Raw genomic sequence first — 17,708 nt, forward strand, 5'->3', positions numbered from 1 at the left:
CTCAGCCTCCCACTCAACTCACCATTCAGCCTTCTACTTTGATTATTTGCCATTTGGCCATTTGATGCCCTCTTATCCTTCACATTACTGTGTATGCAGTTCTTGCAGTATCTCAATGATGCTTATTTTCTGTGATCTATGATTCTGGATTAATTTTTAGCAGATTTATCTTAGGAACTTTGATCTTTGGGTTATTTGTTCAGTCTTATTTTCCAAAGACCTACCATCCTTCATGTCTCCCTCACCATCCCCTTTCTACTTTGATTGTTTGCCATTTAAAAAATAAATAGTAGCTGTTTCCCTTCACATTACCTTGTATTACCTTGCTGTAGAATCTCATCCAAGGGCTTACTTTTTATAACCTTTGTTTCCAGATTAATTTTTAGCAGATTTATTTTAGAGATTTGATTTTGCTTTTATTCTCCAAGCCACTGCCACCCAACCCTCATACAAAATATATATATAATCAAAGGTTAATGATTTATAACTCAGGCTTTTATTTCCTCTGTAATCTTAATCTTACATACCTTTTTAGCTATTGATAGTAATTGTGACATTTATACTAAGCACTCTTAAGTTCCATTTGAAATGGATATTTTTCATAGGTTTCCAAAATTTTAATAATACTGACCCCCAAATGTTATGTGTATATATGTATACATATGTAAGTTTGGGTAACTGTGTGATATGCTGCTAATGGAAAGTGACTGTTAAGAGGACCACCCATTCCAAAAAATCTAACTTTCTTGGTCTTTTATATTGTAATATAGTTGCTGCTTAGCACAGTGTCTTTTCAAGTAATATGTGGAGTTCTGAGGTCAGGGTCTCTCTCTTCTCCTTCCAGTTACTTCAATATACACAGTGGTTGGGTCCAGGGGACCTGACTGCTGTTTCAGTTCCACCTGCAACCATTCTTCCAAATGAGAAATTTGGGTATGTTACCTAAACTTTCTGAACTTCAGTTTCTCTGTCTGTAAAATGAGGACACTAATAGTGCCTATGAAAACGATTTTTGTGTTTGTCTTCCACGGGTTAATAAATAAAAAGGACTTCAAAGATTTCCTGGAAGAGAGTAAATTCTCAATAAATGTTTACTAATTTCCTCCTGCTCCCTTCCGACAAATCTTTCCCTTCCCTTTTCTTCTCTTTCCTTTAAACAGGAAACATAGAAGCTCAACAAATGTTTGTTGTTGAATAACTGTGCTCATAGAATTAGGATTAGAAATAATTCAAATATAAAAAGTACCCCTAGAGGAAGTAGTGCATGTAGAATCTCCCAACGTAATCCCCGATGTTTTAGGTTTACTTAGTAGATGAAGGCATCAATTGAGAAGGAAATAGAAAAACTAGAAAATGCACAGAGATCCCTCATCCCCAAGTAAGAAAGTTTTCTTCCTGATGGAGATATTAGGGAATTAGATCAAAGAAATAGTACAGGTATAATAATAGAAATAGTGAATCTAGAAGAGAAATATCAGAAAATTTGATTCTAAAAGCTGAAAGCAACTTTTGCTCATAGCTTATCTTACAAAGTCTACTTATATAATAAGTAGATTTTTTTTAACTAAAATAGCTTTGAAAAATATTTTTTCTCATGTATGACCTTAAATTGATTTTACATACACACCAACACACATATATATCTATATAATAAAGTTCCTTACTGTAGTATGTTAAAAATGGCTACATATCTTGGCAACTTCTCCTATTAAGAGGTAGAGGCTAGTTCTCCACCCTTTGAACTGGGCTTTCCTCATGACCTGCTTTATCAATAGAAAGTGGCAGAAATGACATAGTATTATTTCTAAACCCAGGCCTTGAACTTGCATGCAGACTCTTCTGGAATTCTGCTACCATCTGATAAAGCACAAACTTGCTGTTGGAGAGGCCACGTGGAAGAGGCAGTCAAGTGTCTCCTTTTCTGCCAAACCCAAGCCATGTGAGTGACACTTCCTTGGACCAATGAGCACCAGCTAAGCTGGTACCTAACTCTAGCCTAATGAGTGAGCTTAGGCAAGCCCCAAAGAGGAAACATTTTCCTGAGCCTGGCCCAAATTGCTGGTCCACAGGATCATGAGCAAATAATATGGTTGCCATTTTAAAACAATTAGTTTTAAGGTGGTTCATTTTATAGCAATAAATTATTTATGAAAAGCACAGTGAAATTGTACCCCAAAGAATAGAGTGGATTGATGTCAATTGAAGGGACATCACCAGTGTCACAGAGTTACCTTGCCCAAGCTCTATTGAATGGATGATAAATTTGACCAAAGAACTATCATATGTCCATTTCAACACTAAACCTAAGGAAATATAAATTTGCTTTAATTTTAAATTATATAAATTTAAAATTTTATGTATACACTGTAGCACACACTAAGAAAGTAAGGTTGATTTCCACCTACTGTAGGGAAACTGTAATAAATAAACCACTGACTTACCTAATACTTGACTGTTAAAATTATCACATTTCTTTTTGTTAAAGGTCTCAAATGCAAAATTGAAATACAGAAAATATGATATTTGTAACTCTCTCCATAAATGTCATTTTGTCACTAAGTTCTGAAATGACAATGGGTACATGGGAAGGAGTTAATGGAAGACCACCACAGAATTTTGTGTATGTATTACCAGTGGTTAATCGAAGACTGTGACCAAAGGCAGGTTAAGGAGTCCACACAGCTACTCAGCATGAGGATGACTGGCATCTCTACAAACGTCAGATTTGGATTCTTGCAGTTTCTGCAGAAGTTTCTTGTTAAAATCTGCATCCTCACAAAGCCCTGGACAGTATCAGAATATTCATACTGTGTTTTTTCATCTTTGAATCATATGCCAACAATGTACTCTGGTAACACATAAGCCTTTACCTTGATCCATTACATAAGAAATGACTCAAGTACATTCTTAATGAAGGATGTAGGATAAACCTCAAATTTAGAGCAGGTGGTTTGCTGGCATCCCTGAGGATGGAGGCTGAAGTTGCCAGCACGGTAACCTCATGCCCCTCTGAGCAAGTTCACACAGGATTGTCTTTAAATTGATCTGATGACTATATTTCATAAATATGGGATAAGTAGAAATTATGAGGACAATGGGGATGGATGGTTGTTTCTATAGAGTTTATGCTTTGGAGAATATTATGATAGAATGAGAACTTTAACCCATCAAATTAAGTCTAGGTGTGAAAGGCAGAGAGGCCCCTTGACAGCATATTAAAAGAAATTCTCATCTCTTGCAGAAGGTCAAAAAAAGCACAAAGTTAGAGAAGTAGATAAGTGATTGGAAAAGTCTTACTAGACTATATGAGCAATGATAGCTTCAGAGTTATAACCCCAGTTTCAGGTCACAGGGCTGTGTGTGTGCATAGGGAGCTGGGCAATGGGACACATGGTCATGGTCCTCTGGAGCTCTCTAAGGGATCTGGGGGAGGAAAAGAAATCACAGCCACAGTACCATGCAGGGGTGTGTGTGTGTGTGTGTGTGTGTGTGTGTGTGTGTGTGTGTGTGGTTGAAAAAAGATAACAAGGGTGATCTGTTTTTTCCTCTTTGTTTTTGTTTGTTTTATGCTTATTTTGTTGTCTCCCTATGTACGGAAAATCTTATGTCATATGTCTTCAAGTGGAAGTACATTTTTTCGTTAAATATGCTGGTACCCTTGATTTTGGTGTTTATATTCTTTAATCAGATAAATAATTTTCTATATACTTTTCATGCAAAGCTATTTTTTAAAGCATGGGATTGGAATTTTAACAAATAACTCATCACTTTAGAAAGATAAGTTTTAAAGGATGACTTGTTAAGAAATAACCTAATGACAAATTTGTAATTAAAAGACATTCTTAAGGACAACAATTGGAAAGATGTTTAATTATCTTAATGCAAAGAAAATGTTAAGTAACTGTCCTCTCTTTTTTGGGTTTTATTGTAGTTGATGTTTCAGTAAGATAATTTTTACAGATAATTTATTTAGGAAATATACTGAACTTATGTGTTTCGGTTTTAAAATGTTATTTTTCTCTAAAATTATCCTACATTTCTTAGGTGAACTTGTGCAAAACTTGCGATAAAGTTTATCTGGATAATACATATCATTAGAGTTTTATTTTGAAATGAATTTGGGCGGTGAGATTATGACCATTTCATTAGTATAGAACTTAGATCATGAACTTCTTGATCAGTTGGGATATTTACATTTTTCTTATTATACAACTCTCATCATGAAGTAATTTTTGAGAGGAATTGTTAAATTTTGTGAGTCAGTTTCTATTTTTTCCTAAAACTAGAAATCTACTTTATAGTTTTCTATTTTATTCTGATTAGAGATATATGTTACCTACACTTAAAACAGAACAAAAGTATTATTAATAACACCTCTGCTGAAGGACTCAATGTTTATGTATTAAAGAGGTGAAATGAAAGAAACATTTTTGAGAAAATACAGAAACAATGTAGTCTTCATAATCAGGAAAGCCTACACAACAAAAGGGACTTCTGGAAAAACTGCCAGAAAGAAAAGTGGATCAAACCAGAAACAAAATATTGGACATAGGTTTATATACAAATTCAAGAAACCTAGTTATAGAATGCCTATCACTTTATCAAGAAATTCTGTTAGGAGTTCAGATCCTTTTGAATGTTTAAGTCAGCTGCCAACTCCTCCAAAGAACACACACACCACACACAAAAACCTACTGATCAAGCAAAGCTAGATTGGACTTCTTAGAGGACAGGCAAACGGGGCTTTATGGCTGTTTCAGAGTATGGAAGCAAAGGAAGATCACTCTAAGGGGATGGACCCTGGTTGGTGAGATCCAGGAGGGCTTTGTAAAGGAGGAAACTGGTTGGGGGCAGTGTTCATGACACAAACCCAGATTGCTGGACACCGTGAGGTGAGCCCCTGAAACCTGTCCTGTTGAGCAAGCTACATGCTTTAATCAGTAAACTATTTTAGATGATCACAGACCAGTTATCCTGGAACAAATTACTAAACTATTTTTGCTAGGTCTCAGTATCATTTAATTTAGGACTAGGAAAAAAAAATTTTGGCCCTGGTATTGTTCAACCCATAGAATAGAAATTAGACTGTTTCAGTACTCATTTAAGAAAAATTAAACCTGTGTGGCTCCAGTGTGACAGGTTACCCAATGAACAACTGCTCTTTACCGCCACCTCCTGCTGAGAACTTATACATAAATCACAATAGCCAGGTGCTCATTTTGCCTCACACATAGTTTTAGAAGCTTCTTGATTGCTGTCCTGTATCAGGCTATGAACTCATTTCTGTCAATGCTTTTTTCTAAGATGATACACAACTAATTTTCTTTGATACACTATGTTTATTGACTTGGGCTCATTCTTTAGGACACCCACTTCTTATTTAAAATACCTAGAAATAAGGGTAGTGCAGTGCTTATTCAAATTTCAATTATTGTAAAAATCTAAACTCATAATTCTTAACAACTTTATTATGTTTTTAATATTAATAATGCATGAATTTTATATCAGTTAGTGATCTTGTTGGCTTACTTCAAAAAGTTATATTTGTGGCGATTTAAGACTTGACTACAAATACAAATACCTCCCACCATGTCTACACCCTTGAACACTGGCAGGATTTTCAGCTGTTTCAAAAAAGAACCCTCTGGTAATGGTGCTGAGCTGCCAGTATAGGTTAGAAAGGGCAGTACATTCTCGCTCTGGCTCTCTGTCACTTTCTCTCTCATTCTCTTTCCCTCCTTCTCCTGCTCAACAACCAATTGCCATACTCTGGATGCCCCACTGTTAACTCAGTTACTGAGGTCGTGCACACCAGCTCAACGTACCAGACTATTTGGCTGTGGCACCCAGAACAGGAAATGAAAACTCTTCCAACAGTAAATGGTCAAATCGTTGTCACTGTTTTTTTTTTTTACTTTTAGAGTCAGTGACATATTGATATTCCTAACTGTTTCTCAGTAATATTAAATAAATTACATGACAAAACCCTGCATGTGTAAGTTTACTGGTCTCACTCATATTTGTAACTTTTACAGTACTCCAGCCTTTTGTTAACTTGATCTCCTCATGCTCTTTAAACCAGCCTTGCAAATCTGCCTAGGAAAAAAATAGTCCCAGTCCCCATTTTCCCTTTATAACCATTTTCTTTATATCATTCTTCCCCATTCCTCAAGATTAAATTAAGGAAATCCACAATCCTTACTGGACTCTAAGTATTTATCTATCATGGGGAGAGAAACTACAGTTGACCTTTGAACACATGGGTTTAAATAGGTCCACTTATATGCTGAGGCTTTTCAATAAATATATTGCAAAATTTGTTTTGGAGATTTGCAACAATTTGAAAAAACATTTTCTTTTCTTTAACTTATTTACATGTAATATACAAAATTCATATTATTGACTATTATCAGTAAGTCTTCCTCTTAACAGTTGGTTAGGGGTGGTTAAGTTTTGGGGAAGTCAAAAGTTATAAGCAGATTTTCAAGTGTGCAGGTGTTGGCACCCCTAGCCCCTGAGTTGTTCAAGGCTCAACTGCATTTGCAAGGCTGCTTTAAACACTCTGGTGTCTGCTGAAAAATACTGTGAAGAACTTATCACTGCTTTTTTTGTCTTAAATGTGCACTCTCTTACTGAGAGCACACATACTGAGAACAATGCTAAGACAATTAAGTTCCTAGTATTTTGAAGACCACAGTCACCTATTATTTATGTAGTACATTGTAAAACTTAAAAAAGTTAGGAAAAAAATTCTTAAACTGAAATTCATTATCCCATTGATATTGGTTACATACAAGATGGATTCCTTGAATTTAGGAACTGTTTCTGTTATTAAGAGCTATGTCATAAATGAACAGAAATACATATATAATACTGTGTCCACACACACACACACACACACACACTAAAACTCAAATCATTTCCACTAAATACTGATATAAACATGTAACAAACAGTATAAAAAGTTATTCTTTTAAATATATATGAACTCTTTTAAATTCCAATACTGTTTGAATGCTCATCAATAACATACAAAATGAAAAAGGTTCATTGAAATAGAACATATTGCAAAAGCCTTGACTGTACTATTAATTCTATCATGCTGCAAATGTTTTGTAACAAAAATGCTTTTTATAATCCAGTGTGGACAGTCTGTCCTTTTGGACCTCTGTAGCTATTTCTCAGTTGCACTCATTCCTTCGGATTCAATGAAGGCCCTGCCATGTGTGCACACAGGAGTACGCAGGCACATGAGTTTTTGTGTCCACTGCATTCTGTCTGACCTCCCACCATTAGATGATCATCCTAGTGCCTGGGGTTGTTCTCCTGTTGGTCCCCTTGCCCAGACCCATTCTGCTTGGACATTTGGCCGAGGTTCCTTCAACTTGTGCACACTGAGGAGGCACCTGGACAGAGAGACTTGGACATAAAACAGTAGGCAAATTTGGGCACTGGTGGGAAGAACCATCTAATTTGTGTTGGGAGAATGTCCTTAGAACTCTAGGGGATCTTTGTGGTGAAGCTGCGCACAGCACATTTGTGAGCCTTAAAAACATTTCCCCTTAGCTTTTAGAGTGGTTGACTAATAGTTCCTCTCAGAGAACTGAGCCCTGGTACTGGTTCTTCCTACTTCCCCTTTGGACTGGGAACCTCGGGATCTTCTTTTGTTTTTGTTTTTTCCTCATTTGTCACTTCTGTCAGTTATTTTTTTTTTTAGAGTCTTTGTTATTATTTCCCACAGTATCTGTCAGAATGCATAATTATGAAATTATGCATTAGAAGAATAATTTGTGCATTTTAGAATCATCGACAATTATCAATAGGTGTTATGTACTGTGTCCTGCACTGTGGTGACAGAGGAAGTCAGAAGGAACCCCTTCTCCCTTTGAGTTTACAGACTAAGAGGAGATAGAGAAAAGCAAACAAATTTTAAAAATGAGGGAAAAATGATGACAAACACTATAAAGGAACAAACGGGGTTGGAGAGGTGAGACAAATGTGAATAAAAATTGTTTCACAAATGTGAAAAAAAATGTGAATAAAAATCTGTCATCCCCTCCCCAAATTATTTTAGTTTCCATGAAAAGTGGCATAGGGACAGCACTCTTTCCATCCCATTGAGTGAGGAAATGAGTGGATGAATGACTTACAAAATATAACATTTATTGGATGTCTACAGATCTCACTAAACTGATTTCTTTGTATACATTATCTCACTTCATACTCATAATAACCATAGGAAATCCATATTTTATAGATAATAATAAGTATCTTACCTCAAATCAGATAACTTATCACATGCTAGGTCATTTGATTTCAAAATGAGATGTGTGGCTGACGGTGCCTGCCGTCGAAGTTGAACAGTCCGAAGGGGAGGCGTGGAGCTGAATATATGTACAACTCACTCTGAGAGGACGCCCCACGTTGGGCGCTAGATGTAATGTGCCGCTCATCTTCTTTGGGTGAAATGAGAGAAAAAACACAGACAACACAGACAGACAGACAATGGCTGCAGCCCCGAAGAGGCGCAGCACCTTTATTTTTATACTGCCTTTCTCGGCCCTCAGCCAAGTGCTGTACTCATCTTTCTCATCTCAGAGGGGGCAGGCCAGAGCACCTTGTTGATTTTCTTAGAAGCTGCTTGGTAAGCAGGGGCAGTGTTTTCACTCGTCCTCAAGGTCTCCCTATTTTCAGAGTGAGGCATCTTGGCTCATCTTCAAGGACAAGATATGTTTTGTGGGCAGCTAACGTCCAAGGACTGCACCAGTTGTTCTCAGGCTGGTGCTTTCCCGTGCTGCGTTCAGACATGGGGGAAGGTGCTTTCCCATTCTGCCTACACACATGTGAGAAGACAAAGGCCGTCCCCAACATCTCCCCCTTTTTTCTTTAATAAAACAACAAGCCCAACTCAGACTGGGTCAAGGTATGTGCCTGTCTTAGGTTGTATGGTTGAAGTAAATCTTTACCCGTCATGGGGCTATAGTCTTCTGTTGACTACTCTCTGTCTTAGGTTGGTATTTACAATTCAGCCATATTTTACTTGTCATTGGCTACCATACTTGACTTTAGAACTTATGATTTACAAGTGGGGGGGCCATCTGCAATTTCAAATGATGCAGGTCTCTTAAGGCTTGTTGGATGAGTTTCCACATGCTGCGAAGGACACAAGGCCCTAGTAACAGCAATAGAAGACATAAAATGCTTAGGGTTAAGAGAGGTGTGATAGCATGCCAGAGACTATTTAGGGGTTCTTTGCACATGTCTTTTATCTGATTTAATATATCAAATGCAGTTTTGGCTGCAAATAAGATATAATTTAAATGGTTCTGTGGTGACCAGGGATATAACTCTCCCTTTTTTGTTTTTTCCAATTGAGCTTTAAGGGTGCCATGGGCACGTTTCACAATGCCTTGGCCTTGTGGATTATATGGTATCTCAGTTTTGTGTGAAATATACATTACATGGCTGAGATCGAACATGTTGAAACACAGACATAACTTGAATATATATATATAAGTTTTAACAAACTACTAGTTAAATTGCATACACACATTAACAGAATAGGAATACAGATACATAACAAAGGCAGACTTACAATTACTAGTTATATCTAATGAAATTAAGAAAACTAGTTAGATAGCTTAAGCATTTGTAAAAACTTATTGACAATATGAGAGATATCATCTAATTGATTTTGGGTAGTTTGAGAAAAATCAGACAAATTGAAACAGCACATTCTTGGAAATTGTTCACATCTTATATGATCTTTTAACAGCAGACAGTCTACAGCAGCGTGATTCTGAAGCACCGCAGCTCGCAATTCTCCTAGTTCTTGGTGGAGTTTAGATAATACAGAAGTAGTCAAATTTGTCGTTTTGCCATATGCACAGGCCAGCTTAGATACCTCTTTTAGCATTCCAATGACAAGTCTAGGAACTGGCAGGAGGAACGCAGCTGCAACTGCAACAGCAGCAGGATCTTAAAGTTTCAAGTTTTCATGACAATTAGATGGCAGAGCTCGGAGAAGCCTCTTGCGCTTATATTCAGGATGTAGAGCAGGAAGAATGCGTCTCACACCACGAACACCTTGATAGTGTGGAGAGAGGGCTTGATATGTTTCATTATCACACAAAAATACCTAACTATTTGGAAGTCTATATATAGAAGACTATTTTACATTGATTGCACAATTACAGTAAGAGGCTACATGAGTACAATTAATACATACACAATCAGTAATTATAGTAGTGCTAACAGGTAAATTTAATTGGGCATCAGGAGTAAGCGTCTTAGGGGGAAGAGTGACATTTCTGTAACATAAAACATTCAGTAATAAAGTTTAGCATTATTCTTTTTGACAGTGCTTTCTAGGTAAATACATATCAGGTAAATAAGCCAAATTATTCAAATATTTTCCTTGATAAGGAGAAGAAATTCTACTGATATGTTCCAGGGGCCCTCTGAAAAATATCAGAGTTAATTGAGAGGTAAAAATACCTTTTTAAATTTGGTTTTGGGAAGTTGTCAAAAGTTTTTAAGGCACTTGCCTAAATAGAATTACAGTTATTAAATAACACTTATTATTTAACTAGAATGATAATAAGAAAATTTAAAAGCAAATGCAGGTTACATAGTTGTTAACACTTAGCTTAGTCTTTTTAATATTAAGATCTCATTTCCTTAAATACTCAGACAATTCATTGAGACTTTAAGCATAAGAAACTGTTTTAATAAAACAATTAGAGAACTCTTTGCAATCTTTCAATATTAAGAGCAGACTAACAGTTAAAGAAAACTTTGTCTTTCTAACTGAAAACAAAACTCCAATTTTGCTGTGTACTCGATATCAAGACTCACTTGCTTTAATTTCACATAGCATGACTATATCAACTTTTCCACAAGCTTTCTACAACTTTCTTTTTACATTCAGTGTTCTCCCCCTTTAAATAAATAGCTGTACTTTAGAACAATTACTGTGTTTTACTCTCAACAAAACAAATTTCCATTCTTTATACCTTCTCTTATTAAAACATACATCTTTAGCATACAGAAATATTTTCCTTATTATATTAAGTAGTTTTCATTAGAACTTAAAACCATTTGATACTTTAACCTTCAGTGAACACTGAAAAATAGGCTATGGTAAACTGTTACACCAGCATTCTTCAGATTGATACATTTATGAACATATTTTATCATTTTTGGAAATGTGCCTTACAGCACAATTTCTCATTAAGTACAAAATATGTCTATATAACTTAGAAAAACTTTAATAATTTTGGTTACCACAAAAATTCTCAGGCTGCAGATATATACACTGTTATACATTAATACAGTATTATTATTAAAAAGTTTATTTGCTACACTTGTTTACTTATTTTTAGCAACTATGCCAGATTACTTATAAAATTTTTACCAAACATCAAAGTCAAGCTTTTCTTTAAGCATCTTCTTGAAATGTTCAACAGGTAACATCAACTTAAATGACTTTAAGTAAACTTTGGCAGCTGATAACTATAAGGACATGTCCATTTCAGGTAAGTTTAAATTAGCATTAATGCATAATATTTTTTATTAGATTTTCTGGAAATTTTAGAATGCCCAATTTTCACAAGCGCTTGTTTTTAAATTAATTTTTGTTAATACCATCCGGAGGTAGAAAATATTTTTTAGTTACACACTTAGACACACAAACATACAGACCGAGACATAATGACTACAGTTAGCAACACTTTTCATATAAAAACATATACACAGACAAACTGACATAAAGATTTGAGTTTCTAATATTCAATTGCCTTCTTTCTTAGTTTATTTGATTAAAAGTACTTCAGTTTTCAAGAATACACTCTAAGGGCAAGCAGTTTACATTACTGGGTTAAGGTTTAGACAGCTTCAGTCCAGGGGGCTTTGCGCTGCGCATCCGCAGCATATGCTTAAGTATCTGTGCAAATAGGACTTGGCTGTTTCTGGCCCCCATGTTACTCTCAGAGGTTAAATGATTCACCGCCCCTCACCTGTTTTGTGAGCGCACTGTTATCCCATGGCGGCTCTCACGTACTCCTCCGTACTTCAGGTCCCTGTTCGGGCGCCACTTGACTGTGACTGCTGTCGAAGTCGAACAGTCCGAAGGGGAGGCGTGGAGCTGAATATATGTACAACTCACTCTGAGAGGACGCCCCACGTTGGGCACTAGATGTAATGTGCCGCTCATCTTCTTTGGGTGAAATGAGAGAAAAAACACAGACAACACAGACAGACAGACAATGGCTGCAGCCCCGAAGAGGCGCAGCACCTTTATTTTTATACTGCCTTTCTTGGACCTCAGCCAAGTGCTGTACTCATCTTTCTCGTCTCAGCAGGGAACAGGCCAGAGCACCTTGTTGATTTTCTTAGAAGCTGCTTGGTAAGCAGGGGCAGTGTTTTCACTCGTCCTCAAGGTCTCCCTATTTTCAGAGTGAGGCATCTTGGCTCATCTTCAAGGACAAGATATGTTTTGTGGGCAGATAACTTCCAAGGACTGCACCAGTTGTTCTCAGGCTGGTGCTTTCCCGTGCTGTGTTCAGACATGGGGGAAGGTGCTTTCCCATTCTGCCTACACACATGTGAGAAGACAAAGGCTGTCCCCAACATGTGGCCAAGATAATTAACCATTAGAAGTAATGGTTCTATAAAATCAGACTTTTATTTATTGGGGTTCATTTTTGTGTATGCTTTGACTTTGACACACAGGAGCAGTCTTTTCATATACATAATATATAGATAAGCAATTGTCCCACTGCAATAAAATAAAAGATGCAGACTTCCCCTCTTATGTCTTTTAGCATCTGTATCACATAGGAAATACCCATGCATACGTAAATGTTTTTCTGGGGCCTATATTTGGTTCTACTGCTCAGCCAACCCCCTGCTCTGATACAACATTGTCCTAAATATTGCAGTTCTCTAAACTGCCTGCAGTCGAGTCTGCATACGGTAAGCTGCTGGCGGTGCTTGCATGTGCATGGCTCTCCCAAGGCTCTCAGAGGACTCCCACTGGGCAGGCAGGACTAGCCCTGAACGTCAGCTAAATGAGGGAGGAACTGAGTCACAGGGCTGCTTTAAGGTCTATAGCCAGGTCCAAAGTCTGCAGGTCTGCCTCTGGAGGCACGACTAGGAACGTCTCCTGCCAGAGCCCTGGGAAAGCAGGACAGCTCCTCTGCCAAGGCAAGGAAGGTATGGTGCTGATGTATAGTGCCGTTTCAGGACCCCTATTCTGCCTGAGGTCAGCGGACCTCCTTCCAGGTGCACAGATGGGCGTGTCTCCCCGTGGGTCCCTGGGCTGGCCTAGCACTCTTGGGCCACAGCTGAGAGGGCCTGGAGCTAAGTTACAGGGCTGCGGTAGGATCTGCAGTAGAGACCAAAGTCGGCAAGCTGTTACCCAAGGCAGCGGCAGGTGTGGGTCCTCCTGGGTCCCTTGGTGGATGATGCTGGTGGCAGGACCAAGGCTAGTCAAGGCTCTAGCCAGACTCCGTCCAGGGATCTGGGCAGTTTCTGGGTCTAGCTAGGGTCATTGTTGGCCAGCCTTCCACCTGGGTGCAGGCCTGCCTAAAATGAACTTCCTCAATCTTGGGCTCCATTGGGGTCTTACAACCTCCTACTTAGGTCCCAAACTCCCACAGAAGCTCTTTTACCTATGGATGGCTGCCTAATAATTGTTGCTGTGGAGTCTGTGAGCAAGGGATCTCCTATTCTGTCATCTTGCTGACATCACTGATCCGGCTATGAGCATTTTGATAACTATAAAGTTTGAAACAAGTCTCTCTAAGATAGCTTCCTCTTAATGCAGCAAACTTCAGCCCATTCTACTCTGCACTGAGCAAACCACCATCTCCAGCATAATGCTCACAGTCTAGGGGCAGATTCAGGATCCAGAATGACCCAATATGTGGAATTAATTATGAAAGTTGAGGCTTTCAGGTCTTTCTCCTGTGGCTTGGTATTGATAAAATTTAATATGTTGTACTTTTATTGCTAGAATTATCTTAACACACTTAAGTATACACATTCTGTTCTTATGAATATAGGGGTATATATGTGTGTGTGTGAGTAGTGTGACTTACGCATCTAAAATAGATTTATGAAGAGTAACAGATTACATTGAGAAAGTTAGATTCCAAATATTTTGTCTCAAATTGTTCAACTGCCATGCTGCAAAGTCACACGACATTCCTTTACTAGGCAGGTATGCAAGAAAGGATCAGGAGTCAGATTGCTGCTTTTTGTGTACCACTGCAGGACTTATTATGCAAACAGGCCCCTCCAAAGCAAGACATAAAGACATTCCACTTTATATGGTCTGGTGTAGAGGGGTTGATCATTCTGTGACCTGTGCACATACTTTATTTCCTTCTTCAATGGCTAAGTGGTGGGAAACAGGCAGTGAAAATCCAAGGAAAAGGGAAAGCAAACACACAGACAAAATCCCACTATGGATTGAATTTAGGAGATGGAAAAAGATGGTGTTAAGAAAATTTTTAAAATGAAGACTTAATTCTTGACTGACGTTCTCAGAATTATCCTGAGGAGACATGGGATGGCCTTGGCATTTTAGGGAAGTAATGGGAGAAATACAGGTTGATGGGGAATGGACTGTACTTTGATATTTCATTTGATACTCACTTCTTGAGGTGGAAATAAAGAACAATCTTTCTCCTATGTCTCAGGGCCTCTCCTCACATACTGGGAGCAGTGTGACTGTCATGGAAACAGGCTTCTCCCATTACCAGTGGGGAAGGCTGAGCGTGCAGAGATAGGAAGTATGGAGTATGACTGCAGATGGAGAAGAGGGAATGGGAGAGGCTCACAAAGCCTAGATACAAACACTGCCTGAAGCTGGGAAGGGACACATATATCAACAGGAAGTCCAAGACGTTTTTGACATGCTGCTGGTTGAAGTTTGATAGAAAAGAAGATGGATAAATTGATTTCAGTATAAGTAAGAACACAGTTTGACTTTGAAAACATTTTTAGTTTATGTAAAACTTGAAGGAATATTGAAAGAAATAACTTTATATTCTGTCTTATTTTTGCAAAATTCAATTTATTTCTTAACCTGAGTGTTGTAAACTTTTGTGCAAATATAACCTTCTTTTCCTCCTCCTCTATTTCTATGAACCCTGTTCTTCATCCCTGCTAAGACTGGCCAAACTGAGGTCCTCAGTTTATCCTTAAACTTTCTCCTTTTCTACATCTTAAACTTTCCTTGCTTACTGGCCTTTTTGCAGTAGGATGTACACATTCATAAATGAAGTACACATATATAATGTGCTTTTAAACAATATTTACTCTGGGTGCTGCTTATGGTAAGATCCTCTCTTAACCACTGGCCAGTAATATGATGCTGAGAAAATATTTACTCTATTTATACATCAGTTTCTTTACCTGTAAAATGTATTTAATAATAATATGCTCCTTGTGATTGTTGTGAGAATTACTTGGGTTAATATAGAATGCTAGAATTATGCCAAGCATTTAACACTTAACAATGTTATGATAAAAATGAATATATGTGGACATACATGGATCTTGATGCCTTGTCCTCTTCGGGCTCCGTGTTTCTTCCCTTTTCTTTCCACCATCAAACTGTTTACTTTCCAACCTTAATGCTACCTAATGAGAGTTAACTACATGTTTTTGTCTTATTTCCTTAGCTCCCATTTTCTTGGTCTACTTTCTGCCTCCACTATTTCCCTGAAATAGCTCATATGAGGTTCAGCAACAAAACCTCAAATTAGATAAAAATGGGTCAGTAGTTTGTTAAATGGCCTAGAATTTAATACTATTTTACTTTATTTGCTGAAATTCTTACAACGGTTCCTGACTCATTGTACCCTTCTGGTTTTTCACCAGTCTTCCATTTGCTCTACTCAGTGTTTTCTTGTTTGTTATTTTGTTATGTTATGGCAGCCTCTCTCTAATAAATGTGAATGTCCTTTATTTATTCACCAGCTCAGTTAATAATTACCAAATGCCTTTTATATCTTCCACTGTTGTAGTCTCTTCATTTTTTTCTGTTCCTTTCACTATCCACACCTTTCTTATTAAAAGTATTCTTTAATTAAAATCTCCACTAAATACTTTTTATTATAATCTCCTTATGTGAACTATTGGGAGAGGATTTTTTTATCCATAGGGAAACTGAGTCATGCTGAGTTGGAACAGTCCGTCATGTTAATAGAGGGCTCAGAGCTCCTTGAGCCCCGTTTGAACACTGGGGGCAGTGATTCCACATGTGTGCATGTGAGCCTAAACTCTTTAAGAAGTAACGTGTAAGTTGTCAATTTCTTGTGCGAACAGGGCATCTGTGTTCTCTACTCTGTATCTAGGCTGCATTACAAGCATCTTGTGACATTCACTGTGACTCATAAAACACGACTTTATGCACTCTATCCATGGCCAACAGAAATGCTGAACAAATCTCTGTCAACACTCTAATATAGGAATCTCAGGATTTGGGAGCAAAACCACATCACATTCTCCAGACTGTTTTTCTGCATTTGGGGGTTTACTGAGCTTTGGTAGAGATGGAATGGATGATTGATGTGGCAGATGACTAGGTGATCTCTTAATATTCTGATGTCCAATAATAAAAGTCACTGTGAATGTGTAACAAACCAATAAAAACGAATCACTTTGAGAGTGAATAAAGTTTTGGATCAGACCATCAATTAAAATACCCTGAGCAGTGGAAGAGCTGCTCAGGATAAAGGACAAAAGGAATCTTATGGACAAGAAAAAGGTGAAATTATCAACTTGAGCGTGCTGAGCCACTGTAGGAGCTGGCATTGTAAAGGCCATGCAAAAGTGTCGTGGCTGATGGCATCTGGTCTCTGCTTTGTTTGGAGGTGAAGATAGACTATCCTGATCTGGGCAAAAATAAGAACGACCATTCCTATAGGGGAATCCATTCTAGCCTTTTTTATCCCACTATGGCTCCAGGACACTGACTAATGCAGTTTGTACCACTCAGGAGTGAGTTTTATCAGCTGGATTTGATGAGATTCAGTTGAAGGAGAGATGTACAGATACTTAGGCAGGAGGAAAGAAATTAGGTAATATCTTAAGGGGTTGTGAGTGGGACTGGCTTCCCTAACTAGTATGCTTCAATATTTCCCTTAGACATATTTGTTTCTCATTGTTATGGCTTGGAGTCACGCAGTCTGGAAGCTGCATTTCTCAAAACAGGGAAGATTACACTTGGGGATATGGCCATGATGTGAATACTCCTTGATTATTTTGAACTTGTCTGCTTCACAATCCAGTCAGAGAAGGCACTACTCTGTTGGCTTGCAGTGATTGTTCCAAAGATAAATTAAGTTGCTGACACATGATAAATGTAGGCAAAATTTTGTGTACTACCCACGAGATTACTAGGACACATTAATGCTCTGATGTCCAATAGTAAAGGTCAGTGGATAGCTGTGGCACGTCATTCTGACAGGACATCTTATCACCTTGATTTGACTTAACAACACATGGATTGTTTATGAACAAAGTAAGTAAAAGTACTGAAGTTCAACCTTCTGAGCACCTCTTAGAGTGTGCGATGTAAGAGCTGTTTGAAAGTAGTCTGGCTGAGGGGACTGGGTTTCTGTTTTGTTAGATGTGACAGTTTCCTCATCTGAACAGTTTTATGAATAACTGCTAAATAAAGTACATTCTCAGCC

At 37.8% G+C, this 17,708-nt stretch overlaps 1 long non-coding RNA gene and 1 pseudogene across 1 annotated transcript; both read right to left on the reverse strand.

The window, feature by feature from the left end:
• Positions 1–818: 818 nt before the first annotated feature.
• Positions 819–3,063, reverse strand: LOC118928687 (UDP-glucuronosyltransferase 2B17-like; annotated as a pseudogene).
• Positions 3,064–8,497: 5,434 nt separating this feature from the next.
• LOC130683793 (uncharacterized) lies at positions 8,498–12,613 on the reverse strand. Its single transcript, XR_008997749.1, has 2 exons — positions 12,018–12,613; positions 8,498–10,086 (listed from the first exon to the last, which is right to left on the reverse strand). It is a non-coding gene; the product is annotated as an uncharacterized LOC130683793 (long non-coding RNA).
• Positions 12,614–17,708: the final 5,095 nt, after the last annotated feature.

Source organism: Manis pentadactyla, chromosome 5, assembly GCF_030020395.1.
Source record: "Manis pentadactyla isolate mManPen7 chromosome 5, mManPen7.hap1, whole genome shotgun sequence".
Lineage (NCBI taxonomy): Eukaryota > Metazoa > Chordata > Mammalia > Pholidota > Manidae > Manis > Manis pentadactyla.